At 35.5% G+C, this 23,954-nt stretch overlaps 1 long non-coding RNA gene across 1 annotated transcript in view; it reads right to left on the bottom strand.

Moving 5' to 3' along the window:
• LOC139695061 (uncharacterized) overlaps positions 1–23,954 on the bottom strand; it is a 624,365-nt gene that overhangs the window by 503,299 nt on the left and 97,112 nt on the right. The window contains exon 2 of the long non-coding RNA XR_011702263.1: positions 8,733–8,833. This is a non-coding gene — a long non-coding RNA (uncharacterized lncRNA). The remainder of the gene's footprint in view (positions 1–8,732; positions 8,834–23,954) is intronic.

Below are 23,954 nucleotides of genomic sequence, written 5' to 3'. Positions count from 1 at the left end.
GCTCTGTCCCACTCTCACCTTTTCACTGAAGAGATGATATCAACTCTTTGTGAAAATTTCAACATTCCTATGACCATCAGTTATCTCCTGATGGAATACGAAAAATATTGGGATGTACAGTGGTAAGTTAAGCATCGAGGGAAATCTATTTTCTATGTGAGGCGAGAACCCAGATGTCCCTATTCGAGTGATATATTTTTACAGAAATATGGTATCCCAAAAATCTTGTCTCATATTCATATGAATGATACGTTACACAAATCAACTCTCTTGGCTTCCCTTATTCTAATGTTGGCAATGTAACCAATCGTTTCCCTTTTCATATATTTCTTAGAAAAATTTTAGATTATGAGAGTTGCTAAATGAGCTTATTAGTTAGCGCCCCTAAATGAATCCATCTATGTACTATTAATAGTTGATCGCATTAAAACTTGCGGAGGAAATCTCGCCATAGTTTTGATATAAATTTTTAAAATCCAAAATAAGTTGCGTGATAATCATTAGAAAGAGAGTACATGCATAGGTTTATCCCTTGATTTTGCCCTAAAAATAGATTTTGCGTCTACTATCATGCTTTTAGTGATACTGATTGAGCTTATTAGGACCGTTTCTTGCGTTCTAACGACCAGCCATCATTGCACTACTATCCCTTAGGCTGGTAATATACATGAATTCAGGCTTAACAAGCTGAAAGATCTTTGATTACTCCACACGAAAATTATTAACGGTAGTTGGTGGGACATGATGCCCCGTCATTATTGCTCGCGGCGGCCGCGAATGAAATCACTTTAACGAGCTTTTTAACGTCATTCAAAACCTCCAGTCTTCAGAGTGCCGCATCACACGAAACTCCTGTATTTTTCCCCCAATGAAACTTTCCTGTGTTGCAATCACGGGCGTCGTATTTAAATCGGCCCAGTTTAGAGACGTAAACGTTGCCAGAAAAAAAATGAACTTAGTTTTGAAGGGGTTAGGTTATGTCACGATTTTGTGAAAACCTTTATCCGGCCACGAGTGAAGTGTGCTTTTAATTGCAAACGACACGGTCTCACGCCAGTTCCCGCTGGCGCATGGCGCAAGCTTCTAAATGATCCCAGATTAGCGAGTGCAGGCCAATTATAACGGTGTTGCGGTGAGGCGCCAAGTGCGTTCAGCCGCGCCAGGCGAGATCATTGCAGTCAAGAGGTTGAAAATGAGGCCGAAGGTGCGAAAATATGAGCATATAATAAGCATATTTGTGTATACAGTCATTCACGACGCAGTGACTTTTCGCCCTGATAGGATATGACACATTTCTATGCATTTATATATTCCTATAATGTTTTTTACATAAAAGATCCGCTATTACGCACTAGCAAAACGTATAGTAGAGAGAAGCGTTTCCAATAAATCGAACCTATGCTGAGAAGAGGGCACATTCCGCTCCTAAGTCTAATCAAAGTCTCAGGTTAAACCCAACGGGTGTATTTTATTTTTACTTGTAAAGCTCGTCGTATAAATGCACTTTTTCTACAAGCCATAGTTCATGGTTTTATCTTCTAATTTTTCTGCATTATCTTTATTTTTGTGAATTATGATTTTAATACTTATTCTTGGATTATTAAATCGTTGGGTTATTCTGCACTTTTAATTTAAAATATTTGTATTTATGAGATCTAGGCGAATATGTATCGCTTAAGTTTTTATTGATAATAAACAAACTTGAAGGCATAGAAATCAAGGATTTTTAACCCCTGAGTTCTAAAAATTGATAGCCTCGTCTAAAGTAGTACAAATAATTGTCTATTTAAAAGGATACTCATTTATTCTTCTTAAATACTTTTAGCCTACCTTCAAACGAAGCTGAAAGAAGTTTTAATTTTTACCTCCAAATCCACGGAAGGTTTGTAACTTTCTTGTAATTCGACGACCGATTATCAGTATACGAATCTCGTCATAATATATCGACACCGTTTACTTCGCCGCTACTTTCTTAAACGTTGGCAGCGGTTAGATACGTAGATTCCACCAACCAATCTAGATTTCAAGAGCGTTCCTATTCAATATTAAAATTATTGGACAATGTCCATTTGGCCACAAATAGTAACTTTCATAGATTTATAGGAAGTAAACCCTATGCATTATATTGTGTATCGCCGTCGATATAGGAAAATCACGTCAATAGGGAGTAATTTAAATTATTCGTTACAGAATACAATTAGTGAAGTATTGCACTACGCAGAAACTAGATCGGTAACGCAAGAGAATAAGCGTATCCTGAAAGTCTTTGAGAGACGGGTGTGGAGGTGGATAGAAAAATTGAAATGGATGAAAATAATAAAACAAAGGAAGAAGTTATGTACATGGTACGGGAGGAGAGAAAATTGTGGGGAGAAATGCAACGAAAGCAAGAAAATTGGATCCATAGCGATTGGATTAGCATTTGATGGGATGCAGCTATTTTAATTACATAAATTGGAGGAATGGCTTATTTTGTTCTGTTTTTCATTGGCTGGGGATAAGAAATGTGGCAGAGCTTAGGCGTTGGATTCACTCAAAATTTACTCTGGCCCGTAGATTTCGATTATATTCAGCATTAATTGTATGGTAATATGGTCCTGATTAAATTGTAATTTTATTCACTATTTCTTTTATGGATATGGACAAAACGTCATAAACTAATTATTTTTGTGGTCTTATTTCTACGAAACGTATAGACCAAGCATCAGCCTGTATCACCCTCATTTCGCGAATGCAGGATTTAACGAATGAAAGAGTGGGTTGCGGATGCTCTCATACGCTCCTAGTTACTATCATTCTGCACGCCCACTCACATTTCCCTGAAAAATGTCAAGTAGTACAGCAGCCCCTTAGCTCTGCGATGCCAGGTTCCGCGGCTCGTAGGAGTCACCGTCGGCACGTCTCAAAGCCGAGATTTATTCTGGAATATATGACCGTTCCGCTTTCCCGCGTTGTTTTAGGGTCGGGCGGTTTGCATGGTTCGCAGGTAAATAAACCTTTTCGACTTGGATCCTTGGAATTGGGTGAAAAAGGCGAGGGGAGCGGAAAAAACTCAGTAACCGTTTCTCCTTTCTCCGTTCCGTTCCATGCGTGTTAATGAACCCTTTTTCCCCTTCGTTAGAAAATGTCAGGGAGCATCAAACCAAAATGGAGAGAGTGAGAGAAAGGTAGCCACCCGTTCTCAAGGTTTTTTTCATAAAACTGAAATGGGAGAGTTAAAAGTTTTTATTCAGCGGAAAAAATTATGCTCGTGACGAGAAACAGAAAAAGTTCATTTTTTTGTGGGAAACGAAGCGAAGTTTCTCAACGTGATAATAAAATCGGATTATTATAACAAAACCTTCGGAAATGGCATGAATATTTAAAAATCACCGATCAGACTCATTAGAGTTTCTTCTCAGCTGATAATTAGTTGATATCGGATTATAATAATTCTATGATTTTCTAAACGGTATCTATATCTGGGGCAGCCGGCTCATTTTGATTATTCTCAATTATGGTTCATTTCCAATTGTGCAAATTTGCATACAGGTAGTTCAAGTAAAACGCTATCTCAACTTTAACGCTGTAGTTCATTATTCGAGTTTATTTTTTACATGTTAGATTATGACGGGACTGATGTATTACCGCAGGAAATTAAATTGTCTGCAGTCTGCTTCAGGCCTGTAATTGTTTGTAATGCTCTACAAAATATCGACAAATGAATCAAATCACATAATAAATACCATTAATAACCGATGATTCAACCATGATGGTGCGGTACTATAACCAGAATTCGTTTTATTATCTTTAATAATTGCATGAAGTGAAATTTTGAGCATTTTATAATTTTTAAATTCATCGCAGTCACACAGAAAAATGCAAAATTCGCTTCCTCCAAGTGAAAGTAACAAATGTCCACTCCAACTGATATTGGTATTATGACATGAATGGTTGGACAAAATTGCTCCTTTCAATAATAATACTAAATTTTTTGCAATATTGAAACCATCTAATTGTACGTACTAGAATAATTGGTTTGATACTGTAGGTGATAGTATCGTGATATATGAGAAATCTTAATTGAGGAAATAATCAAGAATATGGGTGGAATTGACAGAATCACTGATAATTGGTCAATTTTTGAGGCAATAAAAACTTTCCCAAGAGGAAGAATGTGAGGTAAATGGGAATATCTATGTAACAAAGAGAAATTCATTGGATTCAAAATAATTTCATCATTATCTCATAATGGTAGAAAGCTTTATCGTTACAGCCATATGAATTTTCTCATTCTTAATGTTTGCTTTTCTTTGTCGATGGCTGTTCTTTTAAATTTCAAGTATGTATGTTCTTACTCGAAGTAAGATTAATTGAATGAATTTCCAGGTTGAAAAAAGAAATTGAAAATGCAAACATACAGTTGAGAATTCTCAAACTCCTCAACTGTCAGTTCAGGCTATTGGTTCCCGTCCCTTTGACCCACCCTACCAACCTCAACCCCCGGCATTTCTCACTATATATTCTTGGGATGCCCTTATTTGTTCTCATTTCAACTTGTATTGTCGTGAAGATTCACCTTCAGCACGCTGAAGAGGGCTACTTTGTGGCCGAAATACGCGTATTTGTATTCGATTTTCTTATCCCTTCCCTTATTTACCATTTACCCCATCCTTTGACTTGTGGCGTTTGCCAACTAATCTCATTTGTAGTTTGTTTTGAAAGGTAAACTGTTTACGGCTATTGGAGTTTTTCAATTATTCAATAATACTGGCCGTAAGAGCTCGATTCTAGCAATAAACTCTCCATTGACTATGAATATCATAACCATATCAGAGAAAGGAAATCTCTGCTCTCAATCAGGATTATGATATAGAATCCATGTCAGGAACTCAAGTATCAAACATAACAATATTTGTATCGTAGGAGTGGATATCAGGTAACATAATAATAACAGGTAAACTACAGACTCTTAAGCTCCATATACAGTTAGTGTATGTGTAGCACGCATCACGATCCCATTAAAGTAAAATAGTTGTCATGTATTAGAATATCATATGCTATTTATTTTATAACACCTTTACAACTGCCTTAATAGAGCTTATGAGCAGACATGTCTGACCACACATTCTGTTGTGGTTTTGCAAACTGTGATATAAGTAAAATGAGAATATCGTAAATCCATTTTTCTTGTTTAATTAGTATTGCGATAATTTGAAGTTTCCTAACCTAATCTTCATATTGATGGAAGTAACTGTAACTGAAAATACAAAAATCAATAACTAACAGTACGCAATATTAACTAATGTAGGACGGTAATCCTAAAAGTACCTGTCCCATTATTTTTCAAAATGAGCTCCTTTCAGCTCTATACACTTTTCCCAGCGATGTTCAATAAGTTCGATACCCTTTTAATAATAACTCTCTTGCTCCTCTAAATAGCCATTAGCTACCGACATCACTTCTTCACTGTTGGAAAATCTTTAACCACCGAGCCAAAATTTTCCAGTTTGCGAACAGAAAATACTCAGAGGGGGCTAAATCTGGCTAATAGGGTGCATGAGGTAGCAATTCAAACTTTAATGCATGAATTTTGGCCATTGCAATAACGGATTTGTGAGCTGGTGTGTTGTCTTGGTGAAACATCTCTTTCTTCTTAGCCAAATGCGGCCGCTTTTTCTTGATTTCTTCACTCAAACGTTGGGCTCAATAAGTTTGCATAATACTCGTTGATATTTTCTCATTTTTCAAGAAAGTCAATGAAAACTATCCCACGGGAATCCCAAGAAACCGACGCCACGACCTTGCCTGCAGATGAAACAGTCTTTGCCTTCTTTGGAGGCAGCTCTCCCTTTGAAAACCATTGTTTTGATTATTCTTTTGTCTCGGGTGTGAAGTAATGGTCCCATGTTTCATCCATGGTTATGAAACTGCGCAAAAATTCTGCTTTGTGGCTGTTTGCTAAACTTGTCTAAACACTCAATTGAAACATCATCACGATACTGGTTTTGCTCGAGTGTTTAGCACCCATTTAGCTCATAGTTTTCTCATGTTCAAATTTGCAGTTAATATGCGATGTGCTGCACTTTTTGAAATACTTACTATCTCTGCTAGCCCGCGCACTTTCAGTCGACGATCATCCAGTAGCACTCTGTGGATTTTCTTCACCGTTTCTGGAGTCGTCACCTCATTTGGTCGACCAATACGATGCTCGTCTTGACAGCTTGTACGGCCTCGTTTAAACCTTGTTGCCCAATATTCTTCTGCTGTAAACAAAGGAGCAGACTCGCCGAAAGTAGAATCCAGTTCAGCTTTTATATTGGTTTGGCTGAGGTCTTTCAAATAAAAGTATTGTATCACATAGCGATGATCAATTTTCTCAATTTTCACTGAAAACGTTCACAGTTGATGGCTGTCAAGCAAATAATAAGCATCGGAGCGTCTTCACATTTGAAGCATATACTTTATAGATTGAATGCTTTCTAATACAGTGGTATTATTCAAACTACCGCCATCTCTAGGCCAGGCTGGGGACTTCTGGGCCTTCCCAAGTAAATGCACAAGACATTCTTGTCCAAAAAGATTTTCAGCGTTAAGAAAATTACTTTATTGGCTATGACTAAAGAATATAGTATGACTTATGACTCTAAGAAAACCACTATGTATTGGAGATACGACTAATTTTTACTAAACGAATTTCTCCTGCAGTAATCTATTTAAAGAATGAACTGCATCCATGGTAAATCTCAACGGTATGATTGCAGCGGAATAATTTCCAGAGCAACGAGGTGAGTGATTCAAACCCTCGTGATAAGGTTAGAATTTGGGGTTTGAGAAAAGAGAGAGAAATATGGGGCTATCTCGTTAATTTAATTTTTATTTTTAGAAATTCTCCTTAGCGAGAGAATTATTGCCATGAGATCACTTCGATATATTTTACGTGACGCTCTAAGCCTTTGAAGGCTTAACATACGAGCGAGGGAGCTTTCTAACGGCGCGGAGAGAATAGGAAATTGAAAGTGGAAAATTTGAAATTTTTAGTAACTCATGTGCTTCTCTATAGTGATACTCATTTTTACCGATTTCTCCTTTGATTCAATGCTCCAGCACAGCTCTCACTCCTCGCGTATCTCTTCTACTATATCCAAGTAATTTTTCACGAGTACGTTTCATTTGACGAGCCACCTAGTAATATTACAACATTACTGTTTTGTTACTTTTGCCCAAATTATTCACCTATTCTTTTCTCGTTTATTGTTATTCATTTGCATGAATTGATTCTAACAAAATGACGCATAATTCATTCGTACTCGTCAATTGCAGATTTTATCAATCCAACTTTAAACAATAATTCAATTTCACACATTCTAACCATTAAAACTAATTACGTATCAACAGTGCCTACACCATACAAGCTGAATTTAATTAACACTCATGCTTATGACAAATCCGTCTTCGCTTTAAAAAAAATATAATGGAAGAAGAACACTTTTTCGTGTCATCTGAAAGAATTAAGTAAATAATTAAGAAAATAAGAGAAAATATCCGTTTTTTTCGAAGAAAAAGAGCAATATCAAATATGATGAATTTTATAGTCAAATTAAAATAACCCCTCTTGGATATTATTATTAATTCATCATGTATTGTATTTGCGAGTATGGCAAACGTGACAACGAGTCGATACGTCCAAAGTTGAAAAGGTTAAGGTACTGATTGAAAGGGTAAGTGCTCTATCAAAAATCTTCGCCCGGTGGCATATTGCCAGAATATCCCGCTTTGCTGCTGAATTCCATCGACCTCTATGAAAAGCACATTTACCTGAGGCTTAAAGGGATTATTACTTATGAATGTGGGGTAAATATTAACTATAAACCTATCGAGTATCGGATATTGAAAAGACTCTTCCCTTCTCCAAGCGCATCCATATCACGTTACCACGGAAACGTGACTGTAGTGACATGTCTCCGTACGATTGGGTTCCTCTCGCTATCAGTGAAAGTGAGCTTCATTCATTCTTTTTGAAGAAACGTCAATAACTATTGGAGTACAGATTGACGGATATATCACCGTATACTGCAATAGGTTAGGTTGATTTAGGTGCATTAGTCATAACAGAGTGATAAGATCGAACAAATACTAAGGGTACTTCACAGAGTGAAGCATTATTGAAAGAGGGAAAAAGTGAAAGGGCTTCTGTGCAAGCTAATCCAAGAGAATTCTATATGCAGTTCGTTCAGAACATGCTCAATGTTTGAATATTCACAATTTTTAACCATTTTAATTATTTTAATACGATTTCTATGTAATTTTCAGGGTGCAGCTTTTTTATATGCAATACATTTTTTTATGATCTACGCAATGTTACAGATATGCTCCCTTTTATAATGCTATGTTTTTTTATGCTCTAGGCAATATTATAGAAATTATGTGGTCCGTTCTCCGCCAATCTGAATGACTAGTCCCAGTGAACGTTTTTAGGGATTACTTGATATTTATCAAAGTATTACAACATATTCATTTTATTCTATTTGAATTTTTCCTTGGTAACTGCCAACCATAACTAATTTATATTTCAATATATTCGTTTTCTCAATAAGAATAATATTTATCCATTTCTCGCCATTTGAAAGAGACATAAACTTTTACATAACTTTTATCAAGTTTTGGCCGACGAATTTTGAAGGAGTTTCACTCCTGTAAATTCTTTAAATGTTAACACATTGACGGTTCAAAAAATTAAATGTGATTCATACCTTACTCTTCGATCAGGTTTTCTTCGTACCGCTACTTAGGATTTCTCAAAGATCGAATCAAGAAAGGGGTGCCAATGCCGTATTTTCCTCTCAGATGTGTCCTTAAAAGAGAATTTGAAAAATAATGATTAGTGACAGGGGTTGATTCAATAAAGTCATGTATTATTGTAGCATAACTCCTTCGCTAAATTAAATATTATATATATTATATATATACATATATATATATATATATATATATATATATATATATATATATATATATATATATATATATATATATATATATATATATATATATATATATACACATTCAAACACGAAATCCCGCCAAACGGCGAACAAATACTCATTTATAAAGAAAAAGATATAAGGAAAAGGGATAGGAACATACATAAAGGACGAGCACAGGAGAGGTGGGGAAGGCGGAATCAAGCAGATCACGAATGCAAAAATATTTCCTAGACCGGGATTATATATATATATATGCTTTCGTAGACGTAACACGGAAGTGCCGAATAGTACAATACACAGTAACACACAATATAGAAACACAAAAAAAAGAAGAACACTCACACGTTATTATATATATATATATATATATATATATATATACACACACATATACATATATATTAATATATAACCATAAAACGATACCTACCATTCTATTTCCCACCCCGCCGCTCCTATCTTATCTTCTTGAAACCAACTCTACACTTCATAGAGTAAATTGTGGTCAGAGTCCGCAACCGCTCCCGGTAAGCTGGTCGAATTTATCAGATTGCTCCTGAATGTTTACCTAACCATAATATAATCCAACTGATACCTTTCTGATCCACCTGGGATTTTCCATGTATACGTACACTCTTTGTGGTGGTTAAAGATAGTGTTCGCGATGACTAGCTCCTGTCTTATACAGAACTCAATTGCTTTCTCCCCGCGGTCATTCCTCATGCCTAAACAGTAGTCGCCCACCTCATCACCATCTCTTCCTTCGCCTACAGTCGCATTCAGATCCCCCAACCCTATCAAATGTTTCCCTGCAGGAACACGCGATTATGTCCTCTTAATGATCGTATATCATATCGACCTCTCCCTCTATATGGTTACTCGGTGGAATGTGTACCTGAACAATGACTAAGTTCGCCGATTCTGCTTTTATCTCTACTAGTAATATTCTATCCGTTGCTTGTTCTATGTTGACTACGCTTCTTCTTATCTTTTTATTCAATATTATGGCGACCCCACGTCGGCTCTCGTCCCCCCGCTGTATATTATTCTATAATTATTACTCCAGTAATCCACGGTATCCTTCAATCTCACCTCGCATAAACCTGAAATATCTATATTTTCTCATTCCATCTCTCGATTAATATTCTCTAATTTTCCTCTCCTGAACAGTGTCATAGCATTAAGAGTTCCTTTCTAACTTTGGTGTTCATCTTCTGCGTCTTTGGTCCTACTGCTGTCGGTTTTCCTTTGCGAGGGTTTCGTGAGTTGACGAACGTGGAAGTCTTGCCTCTCTCTCTACTAGGCACGACACACGGCCGATTGGGCCGAAGCCCATAGTTATAGGGCTCATATTCTCTATACTGTCCATCGTCAAATTCTTGGGAATAATAATTGAGGTGGTCACCCGTTGAATCTTCCATAGTGTTTTTAACGTGACGCCATCGCTCGATGGCTGCCCCACTGGGAGGCCTTTGATCATCTTCAAACACCTTTGGGGCAGCCTCACTGAGGAACAGACGTTGCAAGGATTACCTTTTGTCTGGCTCCTAACTCTCAATCTGTTGGTCGGGTTTTCGACTAGATCCTAACCTAGGCATGGATGACCCTGTAGGGGAAAGGTAATTGCTCCAACTAGCCCAACTCTAGGGGTCATTGGAATGCACAAGTCCTCCCACCACGTCAAGGGTGTAGTCCATGGGAGGTTGAACGTATACATATATATATATATATATGTATATGTATGTATGTATATATATATATGTATATATATATGTATATGTATATATATATGTATACGTATATGTATGTATATATATATATATATGTATATGTATATATATATGTATATGTATATGTATGTATATATATATATATATGTATACGTATATATACACGTGTATATATATATATATGTATATATATGTATATGTATATATATACGTATATATATATATATATATATACACACACATATATATATATATATATATACATATATACATATATATATATATATATATATATATATATATATATATACGTATAACACTTTTTGAAAGTCTCACGGACGTGAATAATAATGTATAACACTTAGCACTAGGTTGTCTGTGTCCACTAGTGCTAAGTGTTATACATTATATATATACGTATATATATATATATATATATATATATATATATATATATATATATATATATATATATAACACATTAATAATGATGCATCATTATATATATATATATATATATATACGCACATACATAGTGCTACCCTGAGCTAACCTTGGACTTCTTGATTTTCTCTTTGTTTAGTGATATAATTTTAAGGCTCGACCGTCTTGATATATACTTTCTGATTTGATTTGTTTGCAAAAGCATATTATCGCTCCGGGTCTTGTTAATATTTCAAAATGTTCCCTTTGGACCAGGCCTAAATCCCGAACGTGGATGTAATCACGGTCATGCAAACCTCAATTAGCAAATTTATATCACATCTGTATTGAATATTTCAAAATGTACTCTTTGGACCAAGGCTTTATCCCGGACGAGATGTAATCACGGTCATGAAAACCTCTATTAGCAAAGATCTTTTATTACATCTGTGTTTTTATTGCACCCAACAGGCCTCGTGCACGTTACGTGGTAAAGAAGTATTACAATTTAATCGTACAGTAATGTGGCAGGGTTTGATTGTAATTACATGACCTAGCTTTTACCCTTGTTTTGCATTATCAAAAATCTGTTTGAGGTAAAAGAGGCATGAATAGCCCTTACAAATGATCACTTAAACTTCAATTTCGACTTAAGTGTTGCGTTATATTTGAAAGTTTTATATTTAAGATATCTTAGCCTTACAATGCGAAATAAATGAAGAAAAATATGATGCATTTTGAAGAGAATACAATTTTAAAGTGAGTTTAGAAGTAAATAAAATTGAATGGCGATCTCTCTTCGTCTACATAAGAACCTGCCAGGCACCACTAGGATGTGTGGGAGGGTGTTATGACACATGAAGCCAGTAAAATCAATTTAAAGTTTTTATTAATTGCTTATTAACAATAAAATTAAAAATATTTCCAGTATCGAAGATGTTGCTACGTCCATTTACATTAACTACCGAATATCAGCGTGAAATATCTCTGTTCGCAAGAAAAGGTACTAATAACAATAAAATAAGAGTTATACGAGGAAGTAGCAACATTCTGGGGTACTGAGAATTTTGATAATACATATGTTCCTGCGTAGAGCGGTCGGATCGAGTTATGTGGATGCCTTATTGCTTACGGGAAAATCGGCACCCTGAATACAGGTATGTCAGTCATACCCTTGATCTTTATGATTTTATATTCACCACCATCCTAGCACCATAGTGCGATGGAGCTAGTAATACGTTTCACGATGATCGCTGAAGTCACACCATCTAATTGGGCAATAAAACGGAATTTGTGAGAATTCCAAATACTAGCAGGTTATTTTAAATGAGGCTCATATAGCAAAATATGGCATCGCTCTTTAATGTTCTTGCCATTCTTTCCTGATACTATTCCAAGTAAATTCTAATTTCTTGCTAGCTCCTTTATTTATACTCGATATAGAGATATCCCAACTAATTTAACAATTTAGACATGCTAGGGTTCAATGAGCATATATCAATGCTTCTTTGGACTTTCCGGCTCCCCTCCCCAAATTGTACAAATTCTCTTGCAGTGTTCCTGATGATGCTGGCCTTTTAGTTATTAAGTCTCTAAGTCTTGACTTAAGTTGAAGTATTATCAAGTTTTAATCGACACCTTGTCCCATATATATTGTATTTATCATAGTAATTATTTTACTTGCTCATTTCCACTGTCAATATAAATAGCTGATAAATGTGAAATGATTGCAGCATCTGCCACGCGGAAAGTGCATTAAAGACGTACCGTACTTCCACCTTTCTTGTGCCCCATATCTGAACACAGAGTATTTGAAAGGTAGTGAAACCTGAATAAATGACGTCACCTTCAAAATAATTGCGAAGATGTCTCAATTGGTAACCGTTAATACTCGACTTGTTGCTTGCTCTCTTATTTTCTAAGAAGAGAATCTTAAGAAGGGTGACTTTTATCTAGGTGAAAAACACTGCAGAATTAAATAAGTATCTTTTTTCACATTCATGGAGAAGATGGCACAAATTTTGTAAGAATACATCACCAGGAAAGGGTGTCTGTATTGTGCGAACGAATTTAAAATCACATTGCTTTAAACTAATCATAATATCAATCCTAATAATAATATCAATCCTAATTTGGAATATTTCTTACCTATAGTCAATACAATCCGTGCTTTACTTAATGAAACTCCATTCTTATAATCACTGGAGAAAAACATATTTTATTTGTTTTTGGATAGATTTTTGGAATATTTCCAGGTGGAATTATATCTATAAATTTCCTCTAGCTAGTTCTTCCAGTGTTATTATTATAGAATGTTGCACGATGCATTGAGCCAAGTTTCATTTGAAGCCATTCATGGGCAACAACCCGTCCGACAGGTTGAAGATCAATTAGGAAACTTCATTGGAGGGAGGGTTCAATGTACCCATATAAATGCCAATGTTCGCCATTGCCTGAAAACGCCGAAGGCGTTGTCGTAGCGTGCCAGCCATTAAGGTGATACAACCGTGCTTGTGAAGATGAGTTTTTTTCACCCCTAGGCATTCTCATCACCGACCAACACGTTATGGCGTGGTGAATGTCTAAATAAAGAAAATTATTCCTCAACGGCTTTAATTAATAGTTAAGCACTCCCGAAGCTGGGTTTTCGGAGATCGATTTTATCGCTACCGTGGACAACGGTGAATAACGGTGAAGGCTCAGGCCACATTATGTTGAGTTTGGTCGCAAGATTTGAGCTCATGACTTACTCCTGCTCCATTTGATTAGTAGGGGATCTTAAGCTTCCTAACAAAACTGCAGAATTCGAGTACTTGTATATTTGGCATCAATTCGCGATTTGTGGATGTGAAAGTATGCACTGAGGAACATTTTAAAGGTAATTATTTTACTCCTGGCGCTCAAACTGGGCGTCTTCCATCCACTATTTGATACTTAAGACATTAAGTTCAGGAATTTTGGTTGATATGATTCTTATTATCATTATTAAATTCATTCATCATGATTTTTAGTCAAACGGGTAAGAATGCTTTTTTGTGAAAGTTACCTGGGGTACTTGGAAAAACGCGTATTCCAGGAGTCATTGTTATTTGATATACATACTGACGAAAGATTTACTGATTAGGAAATCCATAACCTCAATTACTAGCAGTCATTACACAAGCATAATATTTTGCTTTACTTATACTCAAAAAGGGGATAAATTCCAGTTCCAATTTATTGTAGTTGATTCACGTCTAACAGAAATCGCAGAGGAAAAGAAGGATGGTGAGGTGACCTTTAAGATGGGATATATGGCTCGCCCGAGTCTTCTAAAGACAAGGCTGAAGAATATTCTTTGCATTTCCCAAGAACGCCTCGCTGACGCTAAATACGTCCAACCTAATTAACGCCCGAAAACAGGTTTTGCGATTTAATGACGCCGATTAATATTTTAAACCCTGTCGGGCGAGTCGTGAAAAGGAGCCCTTCATAAAAAGATAGAAGAGCGAGGATGGCGATACCTCTTTGTGTTGAAACATCGCCTGGAAGAAGAAAAACTCTTGAGAGGGCACTCAAGCAGAAGAGAATTAAAGTCTCCCCTTCCCACCCCTTCATCTTCCCTCCCAACTTTCAAGGTTTATCCTTTAATTTCCCATCCCAACGCTTTTCACCAAACCCTCTCCCTCTCTCTCTCTCCTTCTGTATCCAAACAGTCTAAGAATGAATCAAACTCCACTGACAAAAAACTTTGTATTCTCTTCCCTTTTTTCCTACCAAGATTTTCCTCGAGTTCATCCCTTTGTAGCCTCACACTAGAGGATAAAGGGACAAATGTTTAAGATTCTATTTTTTATTTGTTTTATTACTTCATTTTGTTAAACCTGATGTTTAATTGTTTAGCAGTTTTCGTTGGGTAAAGATAATGCATGCTTTAAACCTAAGTAAAAGTAAAAATTTCAGAGAGTTAAAGTCATTCATCTTGACCGGTATTTAAACCCGGATCCCTCGATGTTCAAATTCGATATCCGAGTTCATCTCTGTCTTAGATATAGAAATATCTTCAAAATCAGGTTTCAAATCCCGGTCAAGGCGAATTATTTTTACGCGCTGAAATTGATGCATTGTAATCTATATTAGGGGATGACTATGTGAAAAAGTTACTCTCGTGGCATCTCCCGCAGTTTCTTGGAATTAAGTAAAAGTGTATGGAATAATTTTTGAATTCCTAAGTGCATTAAAACTGATAAAGACGCTTTAGCATAGCAAAATTGAAGCTTTGAAAACCGTAATTATGCAAATACCAAACTGGGTTAACGGAAGAAATTGTTTTCCAAGATCCAATTGTACGCTTCTTAATGCCACACTTCTCGGAAGGTTTAACGGAAGGATATTTTTTAATCCGATTTATATGCTGATACACCATTGTTTTCGTTTTCGAAGTTTGTATTAGAGTCATTTTAAGGCTATCTACTCCTGATTGTATATTTTTACTTTAAAGGTCTTTTAAACGAACTTTCTATCTATAGAATCGAAAAAGAGTTTTTGAAATGTGTTCTTTGAGTAATTTATTCACCTTAATTCCAGAACGACCGAGGACCTGGTTTTCGGCCGAATTTTTCTTCGGAAGTCAAATGTTTTCTTCGCACTGCAATAGATTATTGAATTTTCAATGAGGTGATCTACATATTCTTTGGATAAAGAAAAAAATGTTTGCAAAGTTAATTTGAAATAACGTATTTTTTTCTATTTCAAGTCTTTGAATACTCTACTTTCTCATGTGCATCACTCACGATTGAGTTTACGTAGGTCGGTGATGGCCTACATCTGTGGTTCATATTACTGGTGTAAAATATTGCCAAATAGCCTCAAGATTTGCATAATCACCTAGGATTTTGACCTTTTTCCTATATTTTTTCCTCGGGTTCCATAATTACCTTTTTCCTGATGAAAAACGTAAAGATTCTAACGCGATGCCCTCTGGTTTCCAGAGTAGCTTCAAATTTTCGTTCCATATAGCTTATCATAGAGAAATTCTTCAGAAATCGTTGAGATCATTGCGAAGGAACACACACCGTTCTCGGGGGAATCGGGAGGGGAAGGAAAGAAGACATACACAAATGGGGTAGAAAAGGAATTGAAGATAAAGAAGATGTGGGGAAAAGTAGACGACAAGGAGAGAAGGCTGGGGAAGAAGGAAAGTGGCAAGGGTGGATAAACGCGCTTAAGAAAGACAGAGGGTAAATGTTTCTCCTTTATACGTCATTCCTGCGAAGCTGGAGCCTGGATATGAATGGCTGTGCAAATACTCTCTTCCTCAGAGCCGTTATCGCCTTGAAGTGGAAGCCTTTTGAAGATTATGTGTCGTCACTAACGCTACAGACACACTCTTCGACGCTCATCGCAGACAGAAGCTAAACGAATCTCCATTTATCTGTTTACAGGGTTTTTGCGTAGTTTGTTTCGCTTCGTCCCCGTGTGTAAATTTTTTCCTTCCATATTTTTCACTACATAATCTATTTTAACGCCGTATCCATCATATGGTCCCATTCTCGGAACATACTGTTCCTCCGCTTTCTTCCTATTGAACCAGTAACCCATTAGAGAGCCGGTTACCGCATACACCATAACTACATCACGTATATATTGAAATGAACTCCGTGTCAATTACTACTTCGATAAATAAGCACTAGAAATAGTAGAAGGTTTTTCTTAGACTCTTTCGAACTTCATATGTGCACAACGTATGAATCACATAATTTTTTTTACTAGGCATAGTTTTACTAGCCAGGAAATGGAAGACCTATGAATAATATTTTACATAGCCGTGGAATCAAAATGGAGTTACGCCTGTCTTAATAGAAAATATTTTTTGGCACTATTTTCTTCTAAGGTGTTTAATGAAATATACATATACGGCCTCCACACCACCTTTAATCCCAATTCCCTTTCTCCATTTTTCCCTTTCTTTCGGCATTCTCTCTCCTGTCCTAGAATTCAATTACTTCTGCTTTCTCCATCCTGTATTCGTCTCCAACCGCTTTGTCATCTTCAATTATTCCCCAACAATTTCCTCTCTGTAATCAAGGTCATTATAGAACCTCTTCGCTTGCATTCGTCTGTGTATCTAGCGAATTTCCTCCTTCCCCCTCCATATTCACGTCTTTCTATTATACCCACGTGCTCTCGTCATTAGATGAATTTTCAAAACCATATAATATTTTACTCGCAATAAGAATAACGTGTCCATTTTAGATTTTCGCTACGGGTAATCTTAGTTAGTTAGCTTACTTTCTATTTGTCAATTTTTCTTACTAAAATGAAGATCTATGATAAAGCTTCACGCATACTTATTCAAATTGATTCACAAATTGTGGTTAGTATAGTCTGATGTAATATATAATCTCTTACACATTTACTCTTTATTAATTCATCATGGATATTTTTTAGTATGTGATAGATTTCTTAGTAATTAGTTCAATTGGAAGAAATGGAAACGAAAGCTAAGTGCAGTTGAATTACCAGTAGAAGAAGTAATACTTCATCGATTGTGATCAAAAGTGTTCTTTACTATTTGATCTCATTTTACATTTTCTCTTGTGTCTTAGCAGTTTTGAATTATTTTTCTTGAATACGTTTTCTTGAGCATTTAAACCTTAACAAGTCATAAATGAAAAGCAATTTCATTTAAAATATAAGAATGAATTAATACAGTGTCGGTTTATATCTAAGTCAAAAGTAATTGGATTAAGTTAATTGCAAATTTCATTGAATGAAAAATAATCAGTGGTCATATTATGTATATTATTGAGCAAGCAAGCAAGTTTGGTATAGTTTATAACTATTAAAAAGAATTTTGCATTTAATTAGTTGTTAATAATGCGTATTCTAAAAGGTTATGTTATTTATGAGCGTTACATTACTCTATTATTTACCTTAAAAATAAAGGCTTCACATTGCCTCATGTGTTGGGTCAATTCAAACGTGGTGGAATACGAATACGCGGGTGTATAGAATTAGAATATGAGTGTGATTTTAAACGGCGTCATTATCTTAAAATTTTTACGGCATATAATTCCAATCTAAACGACATGAAAATGAAAGTAAGCAAATGAGCACTGTGCGACTAAAATGTTCTCGAAATTTGAATATACCAATATTTCCAATACTACCAACAAAGGGAGTTATTGTTTGTGACAATGGGGAAACGCATTTTGCCTGCGGGTGACATACTAGTTAGGTAAGAACGGTTCTCTTCAACCCAAAATGTCCATTGCTCCTGCATCTTGGCTTATATTTTGTTGAATTAATCCTCACGCAGTGGTCTTTGAAATCCAATTTTATGAGTTTTAAACTAAATGCTGTATTTTCAATGAGCCTGATCTCATTATTTCCGGGTAAGGAACGTATCATGATTAAGAAACATTTACACCAGTTCCACATATGTAAATTTATTAATGAATCTAAATCCTCTACATACCTCAATAATCTCCCTCAGCATTATGGAAAAGCGGTCACAGAGATTTGGACGTATTCTTATTGAGTGTTTTTGATTCTTTTCCAAGTAAATATTTGGCCAATTTTACCGTTGAATATTTCAATTCAGAGTGATTCCTTTAGTTGTAGGGCCAGAATACGTTCTTAGAATCATAACTCAGTGCCTCCAGGATTTTCCCGCAGATAGATTATATTCATACATATAAATGGCCAGTTGAACTCAGAACGTTTTACCGAATGTCATTTTATAAATGAACACTATCCTGTATGACAAATATTGTGGAAAACAAACTCTTGATTTCATTATTCCAAAACTGCTTTATCGAATACAGTTTTTTTAAAAAGGAAAATATTTTACACTGAAAACGATGTTTATTGTGATTAAAAAATTGCGTGACTATAAAAAAGTCTATGGTATTTTACTTAATTAAGTAATGCTGATTAAAAAAGCAATTATCTGTTTTCTTCCTTGAATATCTAAGACTTTCTTTTGTGGCACTGCTTTTTCTTTTAGTTACCGTGTTCATAAATAATCAATTTATGATGTAAGAAATAGAAAAGCAGTGTGCATAGGTAAATTTAGTTAAGATTTTTAATTATTCAAATTACAGTGGTATGGAGAATATGAGTATAGAGACATGTAGTAATTAATGCAATGGATTATGGCCGTATAAATTTGTAATAACGTTCATAATACAGTTCTATACCACTAACCATAGAAAAAATTTGTATGAAAAAATTTCTTACTAACATTTTGGAAAATATAGGACGGAAAAGTACTAGAGAAAAAGAGATAAGGTGAATCATATTGGCTAATTTTGGGCTGATATTATCTGGTTATATTGGGTACAGTCTTTGGGGAAGATGGCCAACAGCTGAGATCATTTGCACCATGATGAATAGAGGATGATTTGCTACGGATAAGAATAGGGAAGGATGGAGAAAAACTCGACATCGGTAACAAACAACTTTTAAATAAAGGCACCAATGGACCTGTGCCACTGTTTAATTTCCCATCCGACGGAGAGCATACTCACTTAAAATACTCTCCATAAAGCACCCCAAATAGGAATTCCATCAATGAATCCTGTCACCTCCGAGATTCTAACCTTTGCCTTCAGGGTGGGAAGGCTGGTGGGAAGGCATTAGTCACCGCATCATCGTAATTTTTAAATATTACCAAATGGCAACTAGGATATTAAAATAATTATGACAATTGTAGAAGAAGGGATAGAGGAGTGCGGAATGAAAGTGGTTGTTACAAAGATAAAAATGAGAATACATGACAGAAAGTTTATGAACTTCAAGCCAGAAGGAGAAAATGCAGGGCAAGTTAAAATATGAAAATGAGTAAACACTATTAGAAGAATTCTAAAAGCAAATTGAAGGTTTGAGCTATAGAAAAACAAAGGACCAGTCATTGCAAAGGACGTTTTAATATGAATAAAATCTCGTGATGCGGAGTCCGCGCAATGGAGGTGAGGAATAAAAGGTCAAATGACATGTGTGGAATGTTCAAATCAATGGTCGTGAAACATGAGCTTTCTGAGGGTGGGTGAGGATAGAATTTCAGATATAGTTGTGGTGAAGTATGTAGCGAGTAAAATGGTTGAACTTAGAAAGAATTGAGAAAGTATTAAAGAGATTTAGTTTTGTTAGAACACTATTGAACATTACCGAGAACAGAGAAAAACTGGCTTCATTGGTTATGCACTAAAAAGATAGTGAACTGCAGAGGGGTGGTACAAAAAGAGGAGGGTGAAGAATAAGTATTTTAGAACTAGTGAGGAGACCAAGTCAATAAGAAAACAAAGGAACATGTTTGGGTCAGGAACGGAGAAATGTAACACAGGTGTATCTATCTGGGCCAACCCCTCTGCAAAACTCTCCATAATAATGAGTTGGTTCAATAAGTGCCATAACATTGCTGCGGCAGTAGATTTGAGTAAATTTTTTTAATTCGGAAAAAAGTCGCTCAGGTAGCATTTATTTAATGGCCGTCGCCATGGAGGAAATTTGAATCAATACAGCAAATACAAGTTTTGGGAAATACACTCGACATATGGCCATTCGGGGAAAGGGGTTCCCAGAAACGATTCAGTCACATTTTCGGTGCTCCTATAGACCGCCGGTCAGAGTCAAAATTAAAAATTCCTCATCTAATTTACCAGATTTTCAGATGAGTCCATGAGAAGAAGGGTCTCATAACATATTACAGCGTATTGGAAAAAAAATTGAACAAATAATTTCCTCCAGAGGCTTGAATGTTTACTCTGTTTTCGAGATCAACAAAGATTCAATATTTTTTTGTATTTTAGCAGAACTCTATTCTAATTTTCTATTCGTTAAGCTTTTTATTTATTCAGGATCTTCAAATTAAAAATTATTGTTATTATTTCATAGCCTTCTTTTTAGCCCTTGGAGGTTGGCAGTATTAATCCGTAGTGGATTCGCTTGCTTTAGGAATGCTGTGCGTGTGATGATGAGAACTTGTGCTCATCACAGTATTGTGAGCTTTATTAGTCAATAAATAAAGAAGAAAGAATTCAAAGAGAAAATCCAAAGTTATTCACTGGCAAAGCATTTGCCAGCGTAAAAATTTTATGAATAAACCCCATGATTACAAATTTTAGATAAAATATTGACAAGTGTATTTACCCGAGGGGTCATGTAATGGTAAATTTTAATCTGTGAGTAGACATTTATTTGAGTACATTATTAATATTATTATTAAATGATTGGGTATACGTGTTTCTTGGAAGTGCCCTATTCTTGAGCTGCTAACTAAGCAGACATTTTCTGTCCTCTGTTTTGATCTTAGAGATGAAATAATAAAATAATGTCGTACATTAGTCCAGTTGTAAGATTCTAAAAGTATGTATCAACCATTGATCAGCTTGAAATCAACTACATGCATGAAAAAATCTAACTCCCCTTCATTTAACATAAGCTCTCGAGTCTCATGATTCAACTTTAGAGTTTGAAAGTAAATTAGCTTCCAGTGATGGTAGTAATTTTGTGGAAAGCGTTCCTCTTAAATTACGAGAGAATAAAACTATATAATCGGAGGAATTAACATATTTGCTCTTAAAAATGGATTTTCCAATTAGAGGATAATAACTGTACGGGAAGGTCGCTCAAGGAATTTATTTGTTATTTTTTTGTGTGTACTCAATTAAACAGACATTCTCGTTGGATAGTTGTTGAAGGCGTGTATATGATTAATTATTATTTCCCATAAGAAAATAGGATGCATTAAAAACCAAATATAAAACGGAGAAGTAAAACTTGAGCTCGAAAAAGCGGTTTACACGTATGTGGAGCACCTTATTCCTTGATTTAGTTTTCCTCTGAACGAGTCGCCCTCAATGAAGTTTCCCCAACATCTTAATAAATCTACTTGCAGTATTATAGGTGATGTAAAATTCACCTCGTTTCGTGATTTGATAATATAAGCGGATAGGTTAATTGATCATTGAGTTTGCATTATCATCTTCACTCAGTAGGACATGGAATTTTCCATTGAATCCTTCTCCTGGATTGGCGAATTCCTTCCCCCTCCGACGAAAATGCAATCGACTTCGGAACCCTCTTCAAACGGCCAAGAGCTTCAAACGGCTTCCAGAGTGGTTTCCTTCTCATCCAAGCGAACGCCAATTCCAAGTTTTGGCCGCGATGAGGGTAAATTCTTCCCGGGCTTAATTTCGGGGCAAGCTAGAAATTGTAAGGGTACCACTACTTTGTCCAACTCCCAAGCTAAATGCGGTTGGTTGATCTAATGAATTCTTGGCCACTCAAACCAAGCAAGATTACAGCTATATTTGCTATTTGACTCTTGTCACTCGCCAAGAAAATTGGAATGTGGGGGTCTACTTTTGCGCAAGCCGAAATCTCGAGTGAAATTAAATGCATCAAATCATATGATTTGAGTTTTCAGATAATTCATTCGAATAGGAATGAGAACCTTTGGGGAAAGCTAAATAAATACGTTAATGATTAAATTTAATGAGTTTGAGGGTAAAAAAACATTTATAATGATACTAAATTTAAAGTTGAAGGCATAGAAATTTCAAATAAGGTGAAAGATGAACAGAAAACTTTAAAACGTGAGTATTAACAAATTTGGTCATGCATGAGGCAGAAGATTTAACAGGTTTTCTTAGTTAAACGAATTATCGAATATGAAAACGATTGAACTATTTATGAAATTAATAGTTTTATATTTATGATTAGAATATTTATGCTTGCAAGCAAATGTTCAACATTTTCTTCCTTAAGAAACATATTGAGGTAATTTCTTAGAGGGAGGCATTCATTTCATTGTTTAAGGTACACAAATCACTGCATTATACCTTTGCACCTTATTTCCAACGGTGGCATAGTGACAAGTTCTACATTTTGAAAAATATGTACCATAATATACGGCGATAAATCGGGAATGCTTGATAATTGTTGACGCAAAATCATCCTTTTCTTTCACTTTCTGCAATTATATGACCGCTTTTCATGTACGCCTTGTGTATTTTATCATAAGAGAATTTATTGCTCACATGCTAATAATTTATGATGTCAACCATATTTTTCCATATACATTGTTCCCATTTTAATGGAGTATTGGTTGATAGTATATTATGTTTTCATGTGCCATCCTTTGTAACTATGTACTCATATCAGCGTTTAATTTCTTATGTCAAAGGTTATTTCATTTAGCATAAGGCTGTTGCTAAATAAAATCGATGGAGAATTAAAATGGTATGTGGCTATATTTAATAAAATGCACAATGGCTTCTCTTATATGCTTTAATTGGCTTTGACTTGAATGTAAACTCATTTCACTCTTATCAACAATTCTCTTTGGAATAATGGACTAAATAATTTCATCTTTTTAATAAAGTGACCCGAGGGTACATGAGATGTGGCCGACAAATATATGCAAAAAACCACATCAAATCAAAGGTGTAGTGTGGAAAGTTAAGAAGTATAATTTCGCGTTAGTTAGACCCCACATTCTATTGTGGGGTCTAATGTGGAGCCCTGTGCCGAATCACCTAGTCTCAGGATTCTATGGATCAAATCTCATATTGTTCTGGATGGAAATTGATGAGATAAGCTGCCCTTTTCGGTCATAACCGTAATAAACTAATGAAAGAATAACACTTCCAGAAATGATCCATTCGTTTAGAGATTTCATACATTTTTAACAGTTGAACTAGCAATATCATTTGAGTCTAAATCTGATATAGATACAATAATTCTAGCCACGTATTCAAGTGCTCGGGGAGATCAAAACGTTTATTTTTTAGTTTCGTAGTAAAATCTACCTCAACCGAGGGATTACCTAAAAAAAGAATGACTCTTC

This window comes from Hetaerina americana, unplaced genomic scaffold, assembly GCF_022747635.1.
Source record: "Hetaerina americana unplaced genomic scaffold, ioHetAmer1.1.p SCAF_6, whole genome shotgun sequence".
Taxonomy (NCBI): domain Eukaryota; kingdom Metazoa; phylum Arthropoda; class Insecta; order Odonata; family Calopterygidae; genus Hetaerina; species Hetaerina americana.
The sequence above is the reverse complement of the archived record's forward strand: the minus strand, read 5'-3'. Positions and strand labels throughout refer to the sequence as shown.